The sequence below is a fragment of the Chiloscyllium plagiosum genome, unplaced genomic scaffold (genome assembly GCF_037043375.1).
Source record: "Chiloscyllium plagiosum isolate Xiang-an unplaced genomic scaffold, Cpla_swu_hap1 HiC_scaffold_15, whole genome shotgun sequence".
NCBI lineage: Eukaryota > Metazoa > Chordata > Chondrichthyes > Orectolobiformes > Hemiscylliidae > Chiloscyllium > Chiloscyllium plagiosum.
In genome coordinates this window covers 51,989,988-52,012,980 of record NW_028270153.1, presented here as the reverse complement: position 1 = coordinate 52,012,980, position 22,993 = coordinate 51,989,988, and positions in this window count along the sequence as shown.

Genomic DNA, 22,993 nt, shown 5'->3' with positions numbered 1-22,993 from the left:
CCTGCAATATCTTCCCAAACTAGCTTCATTTCCTATGCCCCTAAGATGCCTTCCTCATCGTATTCTCCCATTTGCTATCAGTGGGAGCATTCACCACTGCGAGATATCCTTACCAGCACCAACTTTGAGGCTGACCTCGTCAAATGTTAGCAGTCCAGAGTTTCTTGTCACTGTGTGTGCAGTGAGAGAGCAACACCAGACTAATGCTTTGCAGGGGACTCAGATGGCACAGCTTGCACTTCATTCTACATACAAGTTTACAGCCTCACAACCATTGCTGTTTAAATGTCTCAGTTTCTGTTCCAAGTTTCATCCCACTACACAACCCTGTCTAAGTCAATACGACTCTTTCATTATGGGACTGTCACATAATGGAAAGCCTTGAAGCGGTTCAGAATGTTCTCTTTAATTCAGCAAGAGGAGAAGCGAGCAATAAGCAAATGGAAGCTGATTTGAAGCTCTTGAAGAAGAAGGCAACTGCTTCCCTCTCGAGCATTCATGGGTTTACAGTCTGTAAGTGCTCACGCACCGAGCTTACATCTACTGAAATGGTGTGTCACACCCATTTTCTTGGGAGCATATGTAGGAGCAGAAAAAGACTGAATTACATTGTACTGGAGAAAAAGAAAACACCAAAGATTTGTGTGCGACTAACATTTGTCATTGCTACAAAAGGTTTGAGCAATTTTCATCCATTAGCTCCTGAAATTGAAAGTCGGGTGAAAGTTATTTGTGCTGGTGCATAAATGATAAAATTATTGTGCTTTGTATATATTGAATGAAAGAGTTTGTGAGAAGATTTGTAGCTCGGGTGCTTGTTGTCGTGGTTCTGTTCGCCGAGCTGGGAATTTGTGTTGCAGACGTTTCGTCCCCTGTCGAGGTGACATCCTCAGTGCTTGGGAGTCTCCTGTGAAGCGCTTCTGTGATGTTTCCTCCGGCATTTATAGTGGTTTGAATCTGCCGCTTCCGGTTATCAGTTCCAGCTGTCCGTTGCAGTGGTCGGCATATTGGGTCCAGGTCGATGTGCTAATTGATTGAATCTGTGGCGTTGATGATCCGGTGTGTGTTCTCTATTTCTGTGTTTTTAATGATTACAAAGGTGTCATCCACATATCTGACCTAGAGTTTGGGTTGAATTTGCGGTAACACTGTTTGTTCTAATCTTTGCAATACCGCTTCTGCTTCTGAATCCAGAGATGGGTGAGCCCATGGGTGTGCCATTGATTTGTTCATATATTTGGTTGTTGAATGTGAAGTGTGTTGTGAGGCACAGGTCCAGTAGTTTGACTCTGCAGTCTTTGTTGATAGGTTCAACGCCCTGTTGTCTGTTCTGGATGTCCAGCAGGTTGGCTATTGTTTCTCTGGCTAGGGTTTTGTCGATAGAGGTGAACAGTGCCGTTACATCGAATGAGACCATGATTTCTTCCTTGTCTATGTGTATATTTCTGACGATGTCCAAGAATTCCTGTGTTGACTGTATAGAGTGTCTGGATCCGCTGATCAGGTGTTCCATTTTCTGCTGTAGTTCTTTAGCCAGTTTGTGTGATGGTGTCCCTGGTAGTGATACTATGGGTCTGAGTGGGATGTCTGGTTTGTGCACTTTAGGTAGTCCATAGAATCTAGGGGTGTTGTTGCTTTCAGGTTTCATTCTTTGTAGGTCAAACCTGGTTATCTGTCTGTTTTTTTGTACGTTCCTCAGTGTATTGTTTATCCTATTGGTGAGCTGTGGGGTGGGGTCAAACTCCCTCTTTTGGTAGGTGTTGGTATCTGTAAGCAGTTGTTGCACTTTTTGGATGTACTCTGCTTTGTCCAGGATGACCATCATTCTGCCTTTGTCTGCTGGTAGTATGATTATGTTCTTATCATTTCTTAGTGATTTTAGTGCTTCCCTCTCCTTGGTGTTGAGGTTATGTGTTTGTTTTTTCCTTGTTATCAGAGGTATGATACTTTGTCTCACTGTTTGTTGTGTCTCTTCTGTCAGTCCATTGTTTGAGTGTGCATTCTAGTGCTGCTAGGAAGTCTGCTGTCATGGCGTCCCTGTGGTTGTAGTTGAGTCCCTTGGCCAGTATTGTTCTTTCCGTGTCAGTGAGCTGTCTGTGGGAGAGGTTTCTAACCCAGTTGTGGGTTGTGGTGTCCTCTCTGTTGTGTGTTAGTTTGGCCATTTTTTCTTTTAGTGCCATTTTTTTGCGGTGTGTGGTCCTGTTCTGTCCTATGGTGACGGCCTGTTCTATGGTCTGGATCCATTCCTGATTGGTGGTTTTTGAAATTAACAATTTTTGGCGTGCAATTTCTTGTCTGTACTTGTGAAGTCTGTTGTGAGCGTCTGTAATCATTACCTGAATCATCCTGAATCCGTTCTGTCTGGCTGTGTCCCTGGCATGTGGTCTGTATCTGACAAGGTGGAAGGATTCGATTCTTTCGGCATTCATGCAGGAACTGGAGTTGATCGTATGTGGCGCTTAGGCGGTTGGCACAGGATCCCCATTTTCTGGTTTGTCTTAGTGTCTCCCGTCCGTAGGTGTTCAAAGTTTGTGAGAAGATTTGTAGCTCGGGTGCTTGTTGTTGTGGTTCTGTTCTCTGAGCTGGGAATTTGTGTTGCAGACGTTTCGTCCCCTGTCTAGGTGACATCCTCAGTGCTTGGGAGCCTCCTGTGAAGCACTTCTGTAATGTTTCCTCCGGCATTTATAGTGGTTTGAATCTACTGCTTCCGATTGTCAGTTCCAGCTGTCCGCTGCAGTGGTCAGCATATTGGGTCCAGGTCGATGTGCTTATTGATTGAATCACAGGAATCCGATTCACTAGAGAGGAAGAAAAAGTCAACCAACTCCCATTCCTAGACGTGATGGTACAGAGAACACCTAACGGAGAATTCACCACAAAGGTATACAGGAAAGCCACACACACAGACCAACTCCTGAACTACGAAAGCAACCATCCCAACACACACAAAAGAAGTTGCATCAAGACAGTATACAAAAAGGGCCACAACACACTGCAGTACACCAGAACTGCAAAAAGAGGAAGAAGAATACCTATACAATGTATTCGCCAAAAACGGATACCCGCGCAATTTCATCAACAGATGCCTAAGGGAAAAACAACGGAACGAGGACATGCCGCAACCCAAAAGGACTAGCCACACTACCATACATCAAGAGTTGAAAATCAGGTGATGAAGGAGCGTCGCTCCGAAAGCTAGTGTGCTTCCAATTAAACCTGTTGGACTATAACCTGGTGTTGTGTGATTTTTAACTTTGTACACCCCAGTCCAACACCAGCATCTCCAAATCATACATCAAGAGCATTTCCGAACTGACAGCCAGACTACTGCAACCACTAGGATTCATAACAACACACAAACCAACAGCCACTCTCAGACAACAACTCACCAGAACGAAGGACCCGATACCCAGCATGACCAAAACCAATGTAGTGTACAAACTCCCATGCAAGGACTGCACAAAACACTACATAGGACAAACAGGAAGACAGCTAACGATCCGCATCCATGAACACCAACTAGCCACGAAACGACATGACCAGCTATCCTTAGTAGCCACAAACACAGATGACAAGCAACATGAATTCGACTGGGACAACACTACTATTATAGGACAAGCCAAACAGAGAACAGCCAGGGAATTCCTAGAGGCATGGCACTCATCCACAGATTCAATCAATAAGCAAATCGACCTGGACCCAATATACTGACCACTGCAACGGACAGCTGGAACTGACAACCGGAAGCGGCAGATTCAAACCACTATAAATGCCGGAGGAAACATCACAGAAGCCCTTCACAGGAGGCTCCCAAGCACTGAGGATGTCACCTAGACAGGGGACGAAATGTCTGCAATACAAATTCCCAGCTCGGTGAACAGAACCACAACAATGAATGAAAGAACAAGGCGACTTGAAGGAGCTATAGAATTTAACCCTCTAAATCCATGTTTTGATTGAAACTGCTCTAAACTTTTGAAAATAATCTAACATATCGGAATTACTGAAACATTGAGTCCTCCTGCTCAATGTCCTTATCTTCCTCCTAAAATGACTGACACTGCTTTCTTATCTCTCCGGCCTCAACCACATTCCCTCTGTCTGTTGCAGTTGTTAGGTTTATTTGGCACATTCTGTCTGGTATGTACTATAAGGGGCTCAGACTGATCCTAGCATTAAAACCTGACATTCTAAAAGGTCTATTGTATTCTCCACCATGGCCATTGGTACTTGGCCTTGGTCAGGGATTTGCATCATGGAGTCATCAGCCCTTGTTACAGACGATAACGTCCAGTGTGCATGATGATAACGACCAGGAAGTGTGTTCAGCTGGCAGCTCCCAATTGACTGAATGGAGTGGCTGGAGCTGCAGATGGACTCACTATGGAGCATTGATGATGTGAAGAATGTCATGGATAGCGTGTTTAGTAAGCTGGACACACATGGAAGTAAGGGTCATACAGGCAGAGAACATTGGGTCACCACCAAGAAGAGAGATAAGCATGGGCAGGCAACGCAGGAGTCCCTCTCAAACACATATGCCCTGTTGGGGGAATGTCTCAGAGCAGCTGCAGAGCATTCTGAAGGGAGAGGATGATCAGCCAGCACTTGTGGTACATGTTGGTACCGATGACATGAGGAAAAAATAAAATGAGGTCCTAGTTGAATGATGAACAGGATTGGCAGCTTGACATTTCTTAGAAGTTTCAGGCATGTTTGGGGGGTGGTATTGTGGTGGATGGAGAACAGGTGGGAGCATTGCATTGTTGATAAAATACACTATCACTGCAACAATGAGGGAGAATGTCCTAGAAGGATCTTCAAATGAGGCCACAGGGTAGAGCTTAGCAATAAAAGAAGGGCTAATTACATTGCAAACATTATACTGCAGGCTCATCAACAGTCAAAGGGAGATGGAAGAACAGGTATGTAAGCAAATTATGGGAAGGCATGAGTGGAATAGGGTACGGGTTGTAGGGGTTTCAACTTTGCTAACATTAACTGGTATCGTCTTACTTTGACAGAATTAGAGAGAGTGGAAGTTTTAAAGTACATCCAGGAGCTTTTTGTCCCAGTTATGTAGTTGTCCAACTCAAGATGGAGCAGTGCTAGACTTAAACCTAGGGAATGAAGTTGAAATTTCACTGTGTGAACATTTTGGGGATAGTGACCATAACACTGTAAGTTTCAAACACATTATAAAAAAGGATAAGGATTGTACAGATGTTGTGTCCAAACTAGGGGGAGCACGAATTTCAATGTCGTTAGATCTGACAAACATAGACTAGAAATCGCTGCTTGCAGTTAAATCTATATTGGAAAGTGGAAACCTTTTAAAAGTACTACAGTGAGATTTCAGGGCCAGTGCGTTCCTTTAAGAGTGAAGGGCAAGAGCAGCAAGTCTGGACAACCTTGGAGGTAAAGGGATAGTAAGCATTTGATAAAGAAAATGAAGGAAGGAAGTCACATACAATGCATTAAAAACAGGAGAGGCCCTTCAAAAGTATAGAGAGAATAATGGGTTGCTTAGAAAAGAAATTAGGAGGACAAAGAGGGTCCACTTAATGTCTTTAACAGATAGGATCAAGAAAACCCCACAAGGCTTTTTTTTGTGAGCATATTAAAAGTGAGTGGATTAGCATGGAAAGAGTAAAATCTATTAGAGACCAAGCAGACAACTTGTATATAGAGCTAATGGATATGGGAGGGATCTTAAATGAATACTTCTCATAATAATTCACAACGGAGAAAAAACATTGTAGCTGGGGATTTCATTTGTGTTGATAAGGTTCAAGAACATAGGGTAATCCAAGATGGAGAACAGGAAAAATTTCAGGCTGTAACAGCTGCTCCTTTTTTGGAGGTATTTTAGATGCTGGAGGTGATTTCCTCAAATTCCAGGAGCAGCAATTATTGTTTCATATGCTGTTGCATTGTTTTGGAACTTTGGGAAAAAAAAAGTCAATTCAGCAGCAGTTTTAAAAGGGAGATGAACAGTCAAAGAAAGCACATGGTGAAGTCATTGCAGGAGAGAGCGAGAAAGAATCTGCACAGTTACTGCCTTTGCTGATTGAATTTATGTATCGTTGGACATCGGAGTGCATCTGGGAAAAATAACAAACAGTGAAATTCACAACTGATCTTGGAGGAAGTGTTGGGCGAAGTACACGGCACAGAATCAGATAAGTTAATCGTTGTTTTAAGTGTGGCCTCCAGAGAATCTGCATGAGTGAGTAGAGTGGGTTCTTTCTTGATTATATGTTTTTGGAGATACATCTCTTGATTAAACTTAAAATATAAGCCATAGTTATTAATTTAACCTGGGGCAGTGTTTGTAGAAGAATAAGACGGTGTTAAATTTTGGGTCTGTAGATTGTTAAGGAGCAAAAATGGCCTTTAATAGAGTGATATATACTTCTTGTCAGATGTGGGAGTTTAAAGAGAGTTTAAGGGTTACTGCGGATTATATCTACCATAAATACTGTTGGCTGCGAATCTTATCAGATCGAATGGATCGATTGGAGAGACAGTTAGAAGCAATGAGGAATTTGCAACAGCAACAGTATGTGATGGAGGGCAATTATAGGAAGGAGGAAAAGTCTCAGATACAGTCACATAGATTGGTTAACTCCAGGAAAGGTAAGAGAGGTAGGCAGCTAGTGCAGGAGTCTTTTGTGGATATACCCATTTCAAACCGGTATGCTGCTTTGGAAAATGTAGGGGGTGATGGATTCTCAGGGGAACATAGCACGAACAGCCAAGTTTCTGGTATTGAGATTGGCTCTAGTGCAATGAGGGGTACGTCGGCTTCCAAGAGATCAGTTATGTTAGGGGATTCTGTAGTCTGAGGTACAGACAGACGTTTCTGCAGCCAGCTGCAAAAAATCAGAATGGTGTGTTACTTCCCTGGTGCCAGGATCAAGGATGTCTCAGAGAGGGTGCAGAATGTTCTCACAGGGGAGAGGGGCCAGCAGGAGGTCATTGTCCACATTGGAACCAATGACATAGGAAGGGACAAGGTTGATATTCTGAAGGGAGATTGCAGAGGGTTAGGTAGGAATTTAAAAAGGAGGTCCTCAAGAGTAGCACTATCTGGATTACTCCTGGTGCTACGAGCTAGTGAGGGCAGGAATAGGAGGATAGAGCAGATGGATGCGTGGCTGAGGAGCTGGTGTATGGGAGAAGGATTCACATTTTTGGACCATTGGAATTTCGTTTGGGGTAGAAGTGACCTGTACAAGAAGGACAAATTGCATTTAAATTGGAAGGGGACTAGTATACTGGCAGGGAAATTTGTGAGGGCTGCTCGGGAGGATTTAAACTAGTAAGGTGGGGGGTGGGTGGGGGGAGGGGGTGGGACCCAGCGGGATAGTGAGGAAAGAGATCAATCTGAGACTGGTACAGTTGAGAACAGAAGTGAGTCAAACAGTCAGGGCAGGCAGGGACAAGGTAGGACTAATAAATTAAATTGCATTTATTTCAATGCAAGGGGCCTAACAGGGAAGGCAGATGAACTCAGGGCATGGTTAGGAACATGGTACTGGGATATCATAGCAATTACAGAAACATGGCTCAGGGATGGGCAGGACTGGCAGCTTAATGTTCCAGGATACAAATGTTACAGGAAGGATGGAAAGGGAGGCAAGAGAGGAGGGGGAGTGGCATTTTTGATAAGGGATAGCATTACAGCTGTGCTGAGGGAGGATATTCCCGGAAATACATCCAGGGAAGTTATTTGGGTGGAACTGAGAAATAAGAAAGGGATGCTAACCTTATTGCGACAGTATTATAGAAACCCTAATAGTCAGAGGGAAATTGAGAAACAAACTTGTATGAAGGTCTCAGCTATCTGTAAGAATAATTGGGTGGTTATGGTAGGGGATTTTAACTTTCCAAATATAGACTGGGACTGCCATAGTGTTAAGAGTTTAGAAAGGAGAGGAATTTGTTTAGTGTGTACAAGACAATTTTCTGAGTAAGTATGTGGATGTACCTACTAGAGAAGATGCAAAACGTGACCTACTCTTGGGAAATAAGATAGGGCAGGTGACTGAGGTGTCAGTGGGGGAACACTTTGGGGCCAGCGACCATAACTCTATTAGATTAAAATAGTGATGGAAAAGGATAGACTAGATCTAAAAGTTGAAGTTCTAAATTGGAGAAAAGCCAATTTTGACAGTATTAGGCAAGAACTTTCGAAAGCTGATTGGGGGCAGATGTTCGCAGGTAAAGGGACGGTTGGAAAATGGGAAGCCTTCAGAAATGAGATAACAAGAATCCAGAGAAAGTATATTCCTGTCAGGGTGAAAGGAAGGGCTGGTAGGTATAGGGAATACTGGATGACTAAAGAAATTGAGGGTTTGTTTAAGAAAAAGAAGGAAGCACATGTAAGGTATAGACAGGATAGATCGAGTGAATCCTTAGATGAGTATAAAGGAAGTAGGAGTATACTTAAGAGGGAAATCAGGAGGGCAAAAAGGGGACATGAGACAGCTTTGGCAAATAGAATTAAGAAGAATACAAAGAGTTTTTACAAATACATTAAGGACAAAAGGGTAACTCGGGAGAGAATAGGGCCCCTCGAAGATCAGCAAGGCGGCCTTTGTGTGGAGCCGCAGAAAATGAGGGAGATACTAAACAAGTATTTTGCATCAGTATTTACTGTGGAAAAGGATATGGAAGATTTAGACTGTAGGGAAATAGAGAGTGACATCTTGCAAAATGCCCATATTACAGAGGAGGAAGTGCTGGATGTCTTGAAATGGGTAAATGTGGATAAATCCCCAGGACCTGATCAGGTGTACCCTAGAACTCTGTGGGAAGCTAGGGAAGTGATTGCTGGGCCTCTTTCTGAGATAGTCACAGGTGAGGTGCTGGAAGACTGGAGGTTGGTAACGTGGTACCACTGTTTAAGAAGGGCGGTAAGGACAAGCCAGGGAACTATAGACTGTGACCCTGACGTCAGTGGTGGGCAAGTTGTTGGAGGGAATCCTAAGGGACAGAATGTACATGTATTTGGAAAGCTAAGGACTGTTTAGGGATAGTCAACATGGCTTTATGCGTGGGAAATCATGTCTTGCAAACTTGATTGAGTTTTTTGAGGATTGATGAGGGCAGAGTGGTAGATGTGATCTATATGGACTTCAGTAAGGCGTTCGATAAGATTCCCCATGAGAGACTGATTAGCGAGGTTAGATCTCACAAAATACAGGGAGAACTAGCCATTTGGATAAGGAACTGGCTCAAAGGTAGAAGACAGAGGGTGGTGGTGGTGGTGGAGGGTTGTTTTTGAGATTGGAGGCCTGTGACCAGTGCAGTGCACAAGGATCGGTGCTGGGTCCTCTACTTTTTGTCATTTACATAAATGATTTGGGTGCGAGCATAAGAGGTACAGTTAGTAAGTTTGCAGATGACACCAAAATTGGAGGTGTAGTGGTCAGTGAATTCAGGGAAAGTAAATCTTAGCAAGACTTATACACTTAATGGTAAGGTCCTAGGGAGTGTTGCTGTACAAAGAGACCTTGAAGTGCAGGTTCATAGCTCCTTGAAAGTGGAGTCACAGGTAGATAGAGTAGTGAAGAAGACGTTTGGTATGCTTTCCTTTATTGGTCAGACTATTGAGTACAGGAGTTGGGAGGTCATGTTGCGGCTGTGCAGAACATTGCTTCGGCCACTGTTGGAATATTGCATGCAATTCTGGTCTCCTTCCTATCGGGAAGATGTTGTGAAACTTGAAAGGGTTCAGAAAAGACTTACAAGGATGTTGCCAGGGTTGGAGGATTTGGGAGAGGCTGAACAAGCTGGGGCTGTTTTCCCTGGAGCGTTGGAGACAGAGGGGTGACCTATAGAGGCTTGAAAAATTATGAGGGGCTTGGATAGGGTAAATAGGCAAAGTCTTTTCCCTCGTGTGGGGGAGTCCAGAACTAGAGGGCATAGGTTTAGGGTGAAAAGGGAAAGATACAAAACAGACCCACGGGGAAACCTTTTCACACAGAGGGTAGTACGTGGATGGAAGGAGCTGCCAGAGAAAGTGGTGAAGGCTGGTACAATTTCAACATTTATGAGGCATTTGGATGGGTATATGAATAGGAAGTCTTTGGAGGTATATGGTCCAGGTGCTGGCAGGTGGGACTAGATTGGGTTGTGATATCCGGTCAGTATGGACGGGTTGGACCGAAGGGTCTGTTTCCATGCTGTACATCTCTATGAGTCTAACATGTTAAGATTAATGAGGAGGAAGTATTAGATATCTTAGTGAGTATAAAAGTATATAAATCTCCATGTCTGAATGAGATGTATCCCAGGCTGCTTTGGGACACAAGGGAGGAGTTTGGCAGAGATATTTAATGCTTTGCTGGCCACTGGTGACATGCCAGATGACTGAAGAATGACTAAGACGGTTCCTGTGTTCAAGAAGGGCAGCAGGAATAGGCCAGTAATTACAGAGCAGTTAGTCTGATGTCAGTGCTAGGGAAAATATTCGAAACAATTTTGAGGGATATGATTAATTAGCACTTTGAAAGCCAGAGATTGATTGATTAGGGATAGTCAGTACAAATTTGTTGGAGATCCTGTCTAAATAATTGACTAAATATGTTGATGAGGGTAGTGCAGTTGATGTGGTTTTCAGTAAGGCCTTTGACAAGGTTCCGTATGGAAGGCTGGTCAAAGCACTAAGAGCCCATGGAATCCAAGGCAAGTTGGCAAACTAGATCCAAAACTGGCTCACAAATAAGAAACAAAGAGTGATGTGGAGGGTTGTTTTGTAACTGAAAGCCTGTGACCAGTGCTGTACCACAGGGATTGGTGTTGGGACCCTTGCTGTCTTTTATGTAATTACCAAATTGAATGCGAATGTATAGAATCCCTACAGTGCCCAGCAAGTCTGCATAGATCCTCTGAAAAACATCCCACCCAGACCCTATCCCCCACCATATCCCTTTAAGCCAGCATTAACAGTAGCTAATCCACCCAGTCCTAATGGGCTATTGTTTACCAGCACGAAATGTGAGTGTTTCCTAAATTGAATGGTATTCAACATATAAGGACAGCTCCACACCATCCATCATCCGATTGTCAGAAAGAGTCGTGCAAACTTTGAAGGCAGGCTTAAAGAAAAAGCCTACAGCTTCACTAGATAACAAACTGTCCCAGTTCTTACTTGATTATGGGACTATCCCTTATGTTACTACTGAAATAGCTCCAACAGAGTTGTTAATGGGGTGAAGATTCAGCACCAGGTTAAATCTGAGCTTCCCAGACATTTCAGGGGAGGGTGAAACATCATCAGGAATGCCAATGCCTTCTCTAAATGACTCACACGGTTTACTTCAGGGGATGAATTTTGATGACAAAAACACAGAAATGGCCCAGCATGTGTAAGAAACATGGTCGATGTGAGGTCAGGTCCAGTGATGTAAAATGTTTGGGTAGGTGCAATGGTTCTGAACAAACACGTGGAACATATGCAAGCTGCAACCTCTCAGACAGTGTGGAATAAAACATGCCCAGCTCCTTAATTGCCTTTCTGTGGGTTCCCCCTCTCTGGCAAGCATTGAAAAGACCTCAGAATCTGAGATGGTCATGGCAGATATCGCTGTCTTGACGCCTTTGCCGCCTGAAGAGGAGAATGAATTTCTTCCTAGACGATCGGCACAATAGGCGAGCTATATGTGTTAGCCACTGCCTGTATCAGAGGCAGAGTTGGAGGAGCCTGGCCTAGTGTTAAAACACCCAGGAGGCGCTACAAAAAATATCCAGCCTATGTCCTCGGACTCAGAGTGGGAGGGATGTAGTGATTGTAGTGAGGTCAATCAAGTGGACCTCATAGAATATGAGTTCCCTGATTGGGGCTGTTAATCTGGTTCAATCAGGGAGCCCAGGCTGACATTTATAAACAGGAGTGTCAGACATCCTGTTCACACTGAGAGCTAGATCATTATCAAGGACTCTCCACGTGTAAATAAAGGGTGATTTAGTGAGTGGATGCTAGCCTCTGTGGAGTTTTTTCAGGTTTATTGCCACGTGCTCACACGAGTACAATGACAATTTTGCAAGTCACTACTTACAGCGCCATCTTAGGAGTGAAGATTCCTAGGTCCAAAATCTTAGTTGCAAAGCAGAAAAATAAGGAAAACAAAGTTAAAAATTAAACATTACCGTCCTTCTTACAAAAATGCAGAAAAGCAAAGAAACACAGTTAACAGTTCAACACCACAGTGCACATTCTGGGCTCACACTCCTCACAAGGGGATGACCTATCCTGCCCTGGGCTCCTGCTCTCTCTATCAGCTACTCTGGGCTGCCTGTCCAACTGATGCTGCCTCCTTTCGCCGTCACCATCAAAAAGAAGCAAAATATAAAGATGAAACAGAAAACGAAAAAGGAAAGGAGAAAGAAGGATGTGGCCGGTCTGGTGCTGGGGAGTGAATCGGCTCAAGAGCAACATGCGCCCTACCCTGCTGTTTTCCTGACAGTACTTATAGTTCAATGTGAAAGAGAATCAGGTCTATGTCCTTGTGCAGCCTATGGAATATTTGTGAATTGTGGTCTGCATGTGCCATCTTTAAGCTCACTTGTGTTTACTTCTGTTTCACAGAAATGCTATCTTCAATCTGCAATGACCAATAATTTGTGATGCTATGATGATGGATGACTTCAACCTGGATTGTGAATTTGCCTGATTTATGCAATGCCTCTTGTTGACCTTACTCTGTACAAGTGGAGGCTGTCTGTACCGATGGAAAGCTAAAAACACTGACTGTCCACTCTGGGCAAATTTACAGAGAATTTCCATTTGCAGTACACATATACGGCATGAGTATGGAAGGCAATAAAGGACGTGCCCTGACTGAGTCTTGGGCTTATCCTGAAAATTTTGGGTCTCTAGCCCAGAATCTCCTGGTCTTTTCTTCCTGCTGTTCTCTGATGGGGATGTGCCAGTGTTGGAGTGCGGTGGACACAGCCAGAAATCACACAACATCAGGTTATAGTCAAACAGGTTTATTTGAAATCACAAGCTTGGACTATAACCTGGTGTTGTGTGATTTCTGACTAGGTTTTCTTTGGTCAGCCAGTATGTACTGAAGCTCCACATGTTCCCACACACCACCTGGAATGACATCTTTTGCTCTCAACATTACTTCCTCAAACCTCAGCCATACATTTTAGTCAATCCCATCGTCGTACTGCTGCCCTGTCAAAGTTACCCTCGTGGTACCTATTAGTAAACCCCCTTCCCACTATATCCCATACCCTCTAATACACTATTGTCTCCCCCTCTGCACAACTCTTGTCCCTTCAACATCCCAGCATGCCATCTCCATTTTAAGTTTTCCAACTTCCCTAATATGGTGATGTCCCCTGATAAACCCCCCTGACTTTGACTGAATTGGTCTCAAAGATTGACGTTGGCCCTCCTCCAAGCCCTAACTGATGAGTAGGCAGACCCTGACTGAAGTCCGTGCATCTCCCCAACTGACTAACCGCGAATCCCATGACCATGTGCTTTGTGCTTTCATGAATGATTATGGCCCAGTCACTGGCCTGACATAATATGGAGCACTTAGCTGTGTTCAGCTCCAAGGGTGAACTGACTGTGTCCAAGTCCCTGGACTGCATGTGGATGAAGCCCTTCATTTCCTGTACTGTCTCCCCCTAACTGATGACAGCCCAGCTTGTCTTAACTGAGGATTATTTCTCCTAGACTTTAGGACTTGTCTATTTGTTCAATACACATATAGTGTGTTTGCCAAATGTATTGCTAGCACAGGTTGCAGATGTGAGATTGACATAGCACTGTGTCAGAGAACAACATGTCCATCCCTTGACAGATGACTGCTGACAACCATGCTAAAGTTGCTTGGTAATGGATGTAGTTTTGTTCGCCGAGCTGGAAGGTTCCTTCCAGCTCAGCAAGCAAACCTACATCCAGAATCTCAACCTGAGCTACATATCTTCTCAAAACTTGCTGCCTGGTAATGCTTGTGCACTGAGCAACAAGGCAACACAAAAGTGCAATGAGTCTTTAGCTCCGTCTGGGTTAGCAAAATGTAAAATGAAAGACAAGGTAAGACAGGGATGTTGTGAGCACTGAAGTCCAGGTAGTTCTCCTGTAATGTGTTCCCATGCTACACCATGTTATAGAAAATTGCTTAATATAAATAATGGGGTCTATGGGTTGGGGTATATCATCAAAAATATCAGTACAAATCGAAACAAAAATAGTAGTTAGCCCAACACAAATGATAGCACAGTCTAATTAAATATTTAAATCATGTATTTTAATGAAATAATAGTGATTTTAAAACTTTAGCACTAAAATCACTGACTACAGCACTGTACTTTTCACGAAGCTCATCACCAGAAAGCGTGCGAGCTGACTGACCACGTGATCCCGATGTGGAAGTCCAGTCCTCAAGTTTCTTCCCCCGTCTGGAATAAAGTTCGTTCAAAACGTAGACTACAATTCTCAGTTTCAAGCTATGTTTCAAGGCTTGCAGCGCTGCTTGCACTCCTGTTTTAGCTGAACACTGAATTTGCATTTTGCTCTCAGGTGATTGTGAGGCTGGGTTTTGCTGTTCACGTAAGTGCCGGGGATGGAATCATGTAACAGCAAACGGGAGTTCACTTTATAAAAAAAAAGTCCGCAAGTCACAAATTGGGTTACAACTAAAATCACATTTAATAAATGGGCGTTATGGGAAAACCACCTGTAGGCACAATATGAATGACTACTAAGAGAGTGAGCATGGAACCCTGATCAAATCCAGGATATGGGTGCCTATTCATGACTGCAAAATGTCATGCAGCTGCATTACAACAAAAGATATTGGTGCACTCCAATATGCAGCATTGAAGAGCCAAACCAATCTGCAAGTGAAACAGAAATGTGTCATTCAGGTGTGATGAGGCTGTTATTTGTCATATGCCAACATCTGTGGATGGGGAGGGAAGGTGTACACTGTCTGTGCCCATTGAGTGTACCCTGACATGTTGATACTTGGTGTCTACAGTGAACAGCTAGAGGCGTAAGCAGCAAGTTTTTTTTTAAATGCAAAAATATAGTTTATTTATAAAATATCTTTATATACATACAAAGTTACTTAAAGCAGTTCGGTTCTGGACAGTAGGATATCAAGAAACAAATGAATATTGGAGTATGCTGTATCCAGCAAACAAACCAAAGTCATCCCTTACTTGCACAAGTCTATGTTTACATATATTTGAGGCACCAGGAGAGTCTGATAACTGAACAGACCCCCCATTTAACAATAGCAGAAAGACATTAGATGGTGATCTTTCCCCACCTTGGTGCCAGCCACCCCAAGTTTTAGTGTGTCCCTCAGCATATATTCCTGGATCTTGGAATATGCCAGTCTGCAACACTGGTTGAGGTGTAATCTTTCTTCTGGAAGACCAGCAACATGCAGATGACCAAAGCGTGTCCTTCACCGAGTTGATGGTCCTCCTGGTGCAGTTGATGTTTGGCTGGATACACGTGCCAGGGAACAGAGTGTAAAGCAGAATTTGACGGTCTGCACAGGGAACAACCCAACAGGATCCACCTCCTTTTCCAGCAGGGCTTTGAGAATATAAAGTGCTGACCACTTCCTGATGGGCTTGGGGTTAAGGGTGGTCAAAATTGTTCAAATTTCTCCAGGAAAGATAGGTGACACTGAATGATCCAACTACCAGGAGCATTTCACGGCAACAAGGCCAGTTCCATCCTTCGCAACACCAGGGACAGGGTGAAACTCAATACAGAGTGGCACTTGATGTTTGCATACCGAGTGTCTATGCACAGCTTGATACAGCCACATGCAAAAGTGGCTATTAAGGTGAAGGCAACATTATGCATGTTCTTACCCCTCTTATCCAGAGTTTTCTAAATGGTGTCCCTGCAGACATGGTTCATGTTAGACCTCCAGATAAAGTGGAAGAAGGCTCAGCTGACTGCTGTGGTGCAGTTTCAGGCAATGAGCCAGACCTGTACGCACACAATAAAAAGAATTTCTCACACCTGATGACCATATTTTTACCGACAATCGAGAGGGAGCAGTTTCCCAAAATCCCAGTTTCTGCCTCATTTTGGTGATACGATCCCAAGTTCTTGCGGCCCCTCTGACCCAATTTCCCAGTACCTTCAAGTAATCTGTCCTGACAGTGAAGGGAATAAATGATCAGTTGGCCCAGTTCCCAAAGAACATGGCATCGCTTTTGCCTCAATTTACCTTGGTTCCCAAGGTCAATTCAAAATGGTCACGGATGCTGAATCGTCTGTGCACTGATAGCGGATCCGAGCAGAGAACGGCGACACCATCCATGTACTGACAGGCCTTGACCAGCAGGCCACCCCTGTCTGGAGTAGTCACCCCTCTCAGACTCGCATCCTTCCTGATGGACTCAGCAAAAGGCTGTGTACCATACACAAATAAGGCAGGAGAAAGTGGGCAGCCCTCCTTGACTCTGGATCTAATCAGGAACCTTTCAGCGAAATGGTGTTGCCCAGTAAACTGTTCTAAACGCCATGACAGGAACTGTCACCACCTAGTTCCTGCTTGGCAGGCAGGAGAATGAGAAACTACACCTTAACGATGCAAGCTTGTGTATTGTTAATGCATATTCATGAATGCACACAGGCCATCTTGTCATTCAACATTTTGTTGGAAAGTTGGATTTTTTTTTCTTGATATTGTGAAACTTCTCACAGGCCATCTCTTGTGCTTTTCCCAGTTTTCTCACCAATGCCCACAACATTCCAGGGCTGGGAAGATTGTGTCATCTGGAATAAGCTATTCCAAAATGTTTGCCACTTGCATAGGTTTTTATTATTTTCCATGAGGTGGCTAAGAGACAAAACCTTTCTCAATCAGAACACACTTCCTTTAGGCTGATGACCCATAAATTTATTTTACAAGTTTTAAACATCAGATGTCCAGGCGCTCTAACCTTCTTAAATGTTAAAAGCTGAATTCTTAAATATTCTGTATGAATGTTTTGATTGCTAAATACAGTTGGAAGTTATCTATTTGGCAATTAATTAAATTAAGTAGATTTTAATTGCACTTTCTATCTATCTGAAGAGGAAGGTAAATGGACTGAGAAAAGAATGTCACAGATCATTGCTGTCATTTTTAAGTAAATTTTAATTAAGAACTTAACAGGGTTTATAAAATGCAATAAGCTAGGAAGCAAGCTGTAATAAGGAAGTGTACACAAGTACTCTGCTAACCTTCCACATATGATGTAAATTAATTGCATTTCAGATAGGAACATAAAGAAGGAAACTGTTGAAACTTTTATTCTGGCAATTTAATCTGTATTATTAATTTACAAAAAATGTATAACTAACAAATTAAACAAAAGCAGACCACATCTTTTTTACTGTATCTGAAGTCATCAGTTTGACCCATTTGGACATTCTCTTGAAATATCCTCTTGAGGACTTCTTACACTCTTGTTCTGAGGTAACAGGCATTGCTAAAATTGTATCACTGATGAAAGCAAGTTGTGAATCTCTGACATTCATTTCTACAGTAGGTGCTGAAATTATGTTATCAGGTCTTTGGCTCCCATATGCTGTATTTCTTGCTGTCTAAAGTAATACGATTCTTGTACTTGTTGTTTGATAACGTCAATATTAACTTCCATTTCCATATCTATCAAATCTATCACCTGGGAGTTTCCAGGCTCTGAGATTAGATTTAGGTCTGTCATGACCCAGACCTGTTGCTTTATTGTGTCTTGGAGCTTTGTATGTTCCTAAACTTCTGCATGTCATCTGGATATGACTGACATTTCCAGTCAGGGCATAGCATGGCTGGCAAAATATACATTATTGTTTCAAAGACTGTGAATTTGATTTCTGCTGTCTGGGTCCTCTTGAAACATGGTGGACCTAATCTGCCAGTTTACGTAAAGTACTCCTTTATGATCTTTAATTATCTCTTTCTTCCATTGTCATGTTCAGAGCATCGTTATAGGCACCTTTCCATGTCACCATACTGCACGGCCTAGATTTTTTGTTCTTAATGTTTTCTGTGAATGTCTCACTAAAGTCTATTTCTATGTCTGTGCTATACCTACAGTATTAAAAGAATTGCTTGAACTCAAGAATGTAATGTGTAACAGTCCCACTGGGCAATATTTCGGTTGACAGAATGTGTAATTTTAATCGTAGTCCTGCTATAAGAAGAGTTTGAAATCACATTCATTTCAGCAGGTTCTATAGTACAGGGGATTCTTGGGCAACAGTAGTTAGATATTACATCATAGGGAAGAAATACATTTACTTTATTCTCACCTCTATTTTATTTGCTTTCAGTCACACATGTAGCCATCATCTGTAATTACTCAGCCCTCATTGTTCATATTAAATTCCTTCATTGTCCCTAAATATGTTTTTTGTACCAATGTTTGAAGCCCAAAAAGGATATCATGATATTTGTCACCCTTAACTCTCAAATTAAATGTAAAAATGAATTTGATTACATCTTCAGTGCCATCTTTCAGTTGTGTACTGCACTAAAAAGGTTCACTCTGCGGAGTGACAGCAAGCAGTGATGATGAACATTTAATTAATAACTTCCCAAAAGTGAATGGTGTAGGGAATAATAAAGTGTAACAAAAATGTCAGCTCTGACAATATAATACAAGTGACTCATAGTATTTTTGTAGAATCAGAGGAGCAGACTTCCTGGTTAGATCCTCCTTAACTGACTGCTTGGCCAGACAGAGCATGTGCAGGGCACACACTTCACCCAGTACTGTTCAAATGACAATTAGAGACCTGTGCTGATTATTTGTGAATGGGCTAACGATCTGATTCAGGGAGATATAATTACTCAATGCAATAGTGCAGTAATGCTGTCTCACAGCACCAGGGACCCAGATTCGATTCCAACCTCAGGCAACGTCTGTGTGGAATTTGCACTTTCTCCCCAGGTCTGTGCAGGTTTCTTCTGGGTGCCCTGATATCCTCCCACAGTTCAAAGATGTGCAGGTTAGGTGGATTGGCCATGCTAAATTACCCATAGCGTCAGGGTTATTCAGCCTAAATGGATTAGCCATGGGGGATTTGCAGGGTTACAGGGATAGGTTGAAAGGGGGGAAGGGGTTGGTCTAAGCGGGATGCTCTTTCAAGGGTCAGTGTGGACTCAGCGGGCCGAATGGTCTGCTTTCGTACTGTAGGAATTCTCTATTTGAAGAGGATTGCTGTATCTGCAGCTATAGTACATCATTCCTAACTGTTTACCAAGTACAGTCAGCTCACTTTCACAGGTCAGGAGATCTCAATGCTGAGTGCTCTTGGACTAATCTTCAAATGAATTATTGTTTAATAAAAAAGATTTGTGTCTTTTATGATCTAATGATTGAGTGTCTAAAACCAGGTGAGGTTGTGATACTTTATCAACATGAATTATTTTCTCTACACTAGGTCTGTTAACGATTCCCTAAGTTAGACTGTCAACTTAATGCCAATTTGTGCTAAATCACGAGCTAGCTTCTGCAACAGATTCGTACCCATTTGAAACTGCTTTGAGACTCCAACCTGTCATATCCTTATTACCTATGGAAAGACTTGTACCTGATAAAGCTTGACATGATTCAAAGCTGATACCAAGAGGTTAGAACATAGCGAGTTGCCTCACTGTGGCACTTACTTCCTTAAAAATATGCATTCATAAATATTTAAAGCTCCTACTTCAGAAAGAAGTGGAAACAAATCTTCAGAAAAGAAGAAAATTGAAAGGATTGAGAGTTGAGAAAATTGAGGATTTGTAATTAATCCTGTAGGATTACTTTGATTTGACAGACCAGCTTCTCCTTGTTTTCTTACAGAAATATGGAAGCGATCTCCAATTATGAGAATGTACTTCAATCACACTAAAAGCGGGGCCAGGTTGACATTTACGACAAATATAGATTCTCTGGGATCTCTAATTCCCCAAATATTAAAAAAGCAAAATGGAAGATCTGTGAATATATAATGGAGGACAATCGTGGAAAATTATGTAATTTTATCCATATTACTTGACAAGGATGACCCAATAACTCATGAAACAGAAGTTATCAAAACAGAAGTTATTAAAAGGAGTACAGATTTTACATTAAATTTTCTCAATTTTTTATTTTTATTTAACATACAAAATTCTAGGCACATAATAATTAAAAGCTTAGGTTGCTTACAGTGTGGAAACAGGCCCTTTGGCCCAACAAGTCCACACCGACCCTCCGAAGAGCAACCCACCCAGACCCATTCCCCTACACTGAACACTATGGGCAATTTAGCATGGCCAATTCACCTAACCTGCATATTATTTGGACTGTGGGAGGAAACCGGAACACCCAGAGGAAACCCACGCAGACATGAGGAGAATGTGCAAACTCCACACAGACAGTTGTCTTAGGCAGGAATTGAACCTGGGTCTCTGGCGCTGTGAGGCAGCAGTGCTAACCACTGTGCCACAATTCAGCCCCTTAGTTATAAATGAATTCTGAAGGCAAAATACTTTCATGACTATCAAATAATTATGGTGCGGTCTTTAATATATTCCAATATGATGTCTGAAATAGTAACCAAACAGAGACAATCTGGGTCCTGCCATTTGAAAATGGGACATTGAGCTTTCCCTATAATATCAGCACATTCTGCAAGAACTGAACACATAGCTCTCTGATTTGTCTTATCTTGTGTCATATGTTAAGGAGAATATAGAAATGCATATCATTGGCCTATGAACTCACATGCAATGTGTGGTGGAGCAGTTGCTTGATAACTTTGACTCAGATCATCCAATAGCAAAATAGCCACTGATCAAACAAAGTCAGGAACATGTGAAAGCCCCAACATAATTAGCTCTGGGCCTAGGATATCAAAGCTTTTTAACTCAGAATCTGAAGCTTTCAAATAAAGTTCTCAAATCTGAGTTAGAATGGGAAATATTGGATGGATCTGACTCACTTAACTGAAACGTTAACCAAAACACTTAGAGGAAGTAAACCAGATCTGGCCATAAACTGACACCTCCCCACCTCCACTCCATTCTGGAGTTGCCGCTGACCTCCTTATGATTACCCTCTTGATTTCCCATTATTAAGTAAGGTGCAAGAGGGTTCTGTAAATGCAGCAAGATCACTGTTGAGGAGGGGTGGGGAAGAGAAGGCTAGGGTGGGAAAGCCGAGGCATGTGGTGGAGACAAGAACAGTGATGGGGAAATGTGGGAGAATGTGGGAGAATGTGGAACAGCATCAGACTGCAAAGCAGGTTATTAAGTGGAAGATGGAAATGGGTTATTGGCACTGACAATCACTGTGGCTTCCACAAGAGGAGCTTGGAGGAGATATGACATGTGGTGAGTATAACAATCTTGGAAGGGACAAGTCCCTTTTGATCATTGGTTCCAACTCACTTTACAATCAGCAACATGGCCTGAGATCAATATAAGTGAAAAAGTAAAATGATGCACAAGTGCTTGTTCAAATACTTTGAGAAGAAAAGGTTCTTCCAGGTCAGAAGGAGATGGGATAAGCCCTCTCTCCCAGACACACAGCAAAGCCTCCAGCTTCTAATTTTTTAATTGCAACCTGTCCTCAATACTGTGATCATTCAAGATTCGGAGATGCCGGTGTTGGACTGGGGTGTACAAAGTTAAAAATCACACAACACCAGGTTATAGTCCAACAGGTTTAATTGGAAGCACACTAGCTTTCGGAGCGACGCTCCTTCATCAGGTGATTGTGGGAGGCTCGATCGTAACACAGAATTTATAGCAAAAATTTGCAGTGTGGTGTAACTGAAATTATATATTGAAGAATTGATTGTCTGTTAAGCCTTTCATCTGTTAGAATACAGTGATAGTTTCACTTCTTTCATGTGTAAATCACAAAACCCTTTTTTTTAAAGTTGCATTCTCGGGTTAGCTGTTAACAATGGTGATAGCTAGACAATGTGTTGAAGGTGTTAGCCCCCTGTGTTCTCTGTCTATGACCTGATGTTTAGATTGATTCCAATCTAAAAAGTGAAATAACAGAGTTTTACATAAATTCATGCAGTTTTTGAGCTCAGAGTTCGACATGAATCCACGTGGTTTTTGAGCAAAGTGCAATGTAACTTTGTACCAAAAAAATTCACCACACACAATATATATGTGTGCATGTGGGTCTTTGTCTGTCTGTGTGTGTGTCTGTCTGGGGTGGCGGTTGTGAGTGTGAGAAAGTGTGTGTGTGTGTGTGTAGTGAGTGCAGAGTGTCTTAAGTCTGTGAGGGGGTGCATGTGTAGGAGTCTGTGTGTCTATAAGGGTGTGTGTGGGTGTCTGTGTGCGCGTCTGTGTGTATCTGTGTCTGTGTGCATGTGAGAGTGTGTGTGTGTGTGTGTAGGAATTTCTGTGTGTGTGTGTGTGTGTGTGTAGTGCAATGGTGATCACCTGTAATGTGACATGAACCCAAGGTCCCGGTTGAGGCCCTCCCTATGGGTACCGAACTTAGCTATCAGCCTCTGCTCAGCCACTTTCCTCTGCTGCCTGTCCCGAAGTCCACCTTGGAGGATGGTCACTCGAAGGTCTGAGGTCGAATGTCCTGGACCACTGAAGTGTTCCCCAACTGGGAGGGAACCCTCCTGTCTGTTGATTGTTGTGCGGTGCCCATTCATCCATTGTCGTAGCCTTTGCTCAGTTTCCCCAATGTACCATGCCTCTGGGCATCCCTCCCTGCAATGTATAAGATAGACAATAGATCATTCAACTTCCCCATCACCTCGACCAAGCACACCATGATCATTCCTTCCCAAGAGTCAGATTCTTCCCACTCTGCCCAATCATGCTGCAATCCCAAACACTGAATTATGGCTAACCACACCCCACCCTAACTACTGTCCTCCTTCCTACCCTCAATTGTCTTTATCAAACCTAAAGGATCCCTTTGACCTGGTCCTTCCCTGCAACTGTGTTGAAACAGGTCATTCATTATACCTCCTTACTTCACTTCAAGTAGA